We start from the raw sequence: 4,664 nt of genomic DNA on the forward strand, positions 1-4,664 counted from the left end.
TCTTCTCAAGTCAATAATACAGAGAATTGAAGATTCAGAACATACAGCAGAGGAATTACACAGAAAAAGTTGGGCGTTCAAAACGCCCAGTGAAGAAGGACAGACTGGCGTTTAAACGCCAGCCAGGGTACCTGGTTGGGCGTTTAACGCCCAAAAGGGTATAGTTTTGGGCGTTAAACGCCAGAATGTGCACCATTCTGGGCGTTTAACGCCAGGATGGCACAAGAGGGAAGATTTTGTTTTCAATGCAAATTTTTTTTCAAGTTTTCAAAATCTTTTCAAAATCAAATCTTTTTCAAATCATATCTTTTCAATCAAATCTTTTTCAAATTCAATTTCTTTCTATTTTCAAAGATACTTGCTATCAATTAATGATTTGATTCAACATTTCAAGTATGTTGCCTTTTCTGTTGAGAAAGGTTTAATGTTTGAATCATATCTTTTCTTGATAGCCAAGTCATTAATTTTTAAAATCAAATCTTTTTTTTAAATGTTTTTCAAATCATATCTTCTCAATCACATCTTTTTAAAATCAATCATATCTTCTTAACCACATCTTTTTCAAAATAGTTTTCAATCAAATCTTTTTGATTTCTAATTTCAAAATCTTTTTCAAAAATCACTTTACTTCTTTCTCAATCATGGTTTTCGAAATCAACTAAAGTTTTTCAAAATGTTTTCAAAATCTTCTACTCAATTTTCAAAATTACTTCCCCTCCTCTCACATCCTTCTATTTATGGACTAACACTATTCCTTAATGCAAAATTCGAACTCCATCTTCTTTGATAAGTTCAAATTTTCTACTTCTGCCTTCTATTTTCTTTTCCTCTGATACCTCAAGGAATCTCTATACTATGACATAGAGGATTCCACATTTTCTTGTTCTCTTCTCTTTCTTATGAGCAGGAGCAAGGACAAAAGCATTCTTGTTGAGGCTGATCCTGAACCTGAAAGGACCTTGAAGAGAAAGCTAAGAGAAGCCAAAGCACAACTCTCTGTAGAGGACCTAACAGAAATCTTCAAAGAAAAGAACCTATGGCAGCCGAAAACAACAACAATGCCAACAATGCAAGGAAGGTGCTGGGTGACTTTACTGCACCTACTCCCAACTTTTATGGGAGAAGCATCTCTATCCCTGCCATTGGAGCAAACAACTTTGAGCTTAAGCCTCAATTAGTTTCTCTAATGCAACAGAATTGTAAGTTCCATGGACTTCCATTGGAAGATCCTCATCAGTTTTTAGCTGAATTCTTGCAAATCTGTGACATTGTCAAGACTAATGGGGTTGACCCTGAGGTCTACAGACTTATGCTATTCCCTTTTGCTGTAAGAGACAGAGCTAGGACATGGTTGGACTCTCAACCTAAAGAAAGCCTGGACTCTTGGGAAAAGCTAGTCAATGCCTTCTTGGCAAAGTTCTTTCCACCTCAAAAATTGAGTAAGCTTAGAATGGAAATCCAAACCTTCAGACATAAGGAAGGAGAATCCCTCTATGAAGCTTGGGAAAGATACAAACAATTAATCAGAAAGTGTCCTTCTGATATGCTTTCTGAATGGAGCATCATAGGTATTTTCTATGATGGTCTCTCTGAACTGTCCAAGATGTCTTTGGATAGCTCTGCTGGAGGATCTCTTCATCTGAAGAAGACGCCTACAGAAGCTCAAGAGCTGATTGAAATGGTTGCAAATAACCAATTCATGTACACTTCTGAAAGAAATCCTGTGAACAATGGGACTAGTCAGAAGAAAGGAGTTCTTGAGATTGACACTCTGAATGGCATATTGGCTCAGAACAAAATATTGACTCAACAAGTCAATATGATTTCTCAAAGTCTGTCTGGAATGCAAAATGCACCAAGCAGTGCTAAGGAGGCTTCATCTGAGGAAGAAGCTTATGATCCTAAGAACCCTTCAATGGAAGAGGTGAATTACATGGAGAACCCTATGGAAACACCTATAATCCTTCATGGAGAAATCATCCAAATCTCTCATGGAAGGATCAACAGAGACCTCAACAAGGTTTCAACAATAATAATGGTGGAAGAAACAGGTTTAGCAATAGCAAGCCTTTTCCATCATCTTCTCAGCAACAGACAGAGAGTTCTAAGTAGAATAACTCTGACTTAGCAACCATGGTCTCTGATCTAATCAAAACCACTCAAAGTTTCATGACTGAAACAAGGTCCTCCATTAGAAATTTGGAGGCACAAGTGGGTCAGCTGAGCAAGAAAATTACTGAACTCCCTCCTAGTACTCTTCCAAGCAATACAGAAGAAAATCCAAAAGGAGAGTGCAAGCCATCAACATGGCCGAATTTTGGGAGGAAGGAGAGGCGGTGAACGCCACTGAGGAAGACCTCAATGGACATCCACTGGCCTCCAATGAGTTCCCCAAGAGGAACCATGGGAATCTGAGGCTCAAAATGAGACCATAGAGATTCCATTGGACTTACTTCTGCCACTCATGAGCTCTGATGAGTATTCTTCCTCTGAAGAGGATGAGTATGTCACTGAAGAGCAAGTTGCTAAATACCTTGGAGCAATCATGAAGCTAAATGACACGTTATTTGGAAATGAGACTTGGGAGGATGAACCTCCTTTGCTCACCAAAGAACTGAATGACTTGTCTAGGCAGAAACTGCCTCAAAAGAGACAGGATCCTGGGAAGTTTTCAATACCTTGTACCATAGGCACCATGACCTTCAAGAGGCCTTGTGTGACTTAGGGTCAAGTGTAAACCTCATGCCTCTCTCTGTAATGGAGAAGTTAGGATCTTTGAGGTGCAAGCTGCAAAAATCTCACTAGAGATGGCAGACAATTCAAGAAAACAAGCCTATGGACTTGTAGAGGATGTTCTGGTTAAAGTTGAAGACCATTACATCCCTGCTGATTTATAGTCCTAGAGACTGGGAAGTGATGGATGAATCTATCATCCTTGGCAGACCCTTCCTAGCCACAGCAAAGGCTGTGATTGATGTTGATAGAGGAGAGTTGATCATTCAAGTGAATGAAGAATCCTTAGTGTTTAGGCTCAAGGATATCCCTCTGTCACCATGGAGAGGAAGCATGAAGAGCTTCTCTCAAAACAGAGCCAAACAGAGCCCCCACAGTCAAACTCTAAGTTTGGTGTTAGGGAGGCCACAACCAAATCTAAGTTTGGTGTTGAACCCCCACATCAAACTCTAAGTTTGGTGTTGGGAGGTTCCAACATGGCTCTGAGTATCTGTGAGGCTCCATGAGAGTCCTCTGTCAAGCTACTGACATTAAAGAAGCGCTTGTTGGGAGGCAACCCAATGTCATATTTTATCTATTTTCTTTTGTTATTTTATATTTTTTGTAGGTTGATGATCATAAGAAGTCACAAAATCAATGAAAAAAGCAAAAACAGAATGAAAAACAGAAAGAAAAAAGCACACCCTGGAGGAGAGCGTACTGGCGTTTAAACGCCAGTGAGGCTAGCTGTTGGGCGTTTAACGCCCAGTCTGGCACCATTCTGGGCGTTTAACGCCAGAAAGGGGCACCAGACTAGCGTTAAACGCCAGAAAAGGGCAAGAAGCTGGCGTTAAACGCCAGAAATGGGCACCAGCCCGGCGTTTAACGCCAGAATTGGCACAAAACGAGATTTTGCTTGCCATTTGGTGCAGGGATGACTTTTCCTTGACACCTCAGGATCTGTGGACCCCACAGGATCCCCACCTACCCCACCACTCCTCTCTCTTCTTCACCAATCACCTCAACACCTCTTCCCAAAAACCCTTCACCTATCAAATCCCATCTTTCTCTTCACCACTCACATCCATCCTTCATAAAACCCCACCTACCTCACCATTCAAATTCAAACACTTTCCCACCCAAACCCACCCTCACATAGCCGAACCATCACCACCCCCACTCCTATATAAACCCATCTTCACTCCTTCATTTTCACACAACCTAAATACCACTTCTCCCCCTTTTGGCCGAACACAAAGCCATTCCCTTCTTCCTCATTTCTTCTTCTTCTACTCTTTTCTTTCTTCTTTTGCTCGAGGACGAGCAAACCTTTTAAGTTTGGTGTGGTAAAAGCATTGCTTTTTGTTTTTCCATAACCATTTATGGCATCCAAGGCCGGAGAAACCTCTAGAAAGAGGAAAGGGAAGGCAAAAGCTTCTACCTCCGAGTCATGGGAGATGGAGAGATTCATCTCAAGGGTGCATCAAGACCACTTCTATGAAGTTGTGGCCTTGAAGAAGGTGATCCCCGAGGTCCCTTTCTCACTCAAAAAGAGTGAATATCCGGAGATCCGACATGAGATCCGAAAGAGAGGTTGGGAAGTTCTTACCAACCCCATTCAACAAGTCAGAATCTTAATGGTTCAAGAGTTCTATGCCAATGCATGGATCACCAAGAACCATGATCAAAGTGTGAACCCGGATCCAAAGAATTATCTTACTATGGTTCGAGGGAAATACTTGGATTTTAGTCCGGAAAGTTTAAGGTTGGCATTCAATTTGCCCATGATGCAAGGAGATGAACATCCTTACACTAGAAGGGTCAACTTTGATCAAAGGTTGGACCAAGTCCTCACAGTCATATGTGAAGAGGGCGCCCAATGGAAGAGAGATTCAAGAGGGAAGCCGGTTCAATTGAGAAGGCATGACCTCAAACCCGTGGCTAGAGGATGG

General features: G+C 41.4%; 1 non-coding gene across 1 annotated transcript; it reads right to left on the reverse strand.

The window, feature by feature from the left end:
* Nucleotides 1-1,441: 1,441 nt before the first annotated feature.
* LOC112765681 (small nucleolar RNA R71) lies at nucleotides 1,442-1,549 on the reverse strand. The gene has a single exon (XR_003183872.1). It is a non-coding gene; the product is annotated as a small nucleolar RNA R71 (small nucleolar RNA).
* Between the last annotated feature and the right edge of the window lie 3,115 nt (nucleotides 1,550-4,664).

This window comes from Arachis hypogaea, chromosome 2, assembly GCF_003086295.3.
Source record: "Arachis hypogaea cultivar Tifrunner chromosome 2, arahy.Tifrunner.gnm2.J5K5, whole genome shotgun sequence".
Classification (NCBI taxonomy): domain Eukaryota; kingdom Viridiplantae; phylum Streptophyta; class Magnoliopsida; order Fabales; family Fabaceae; genus Arachis; species Arachis hypogaea.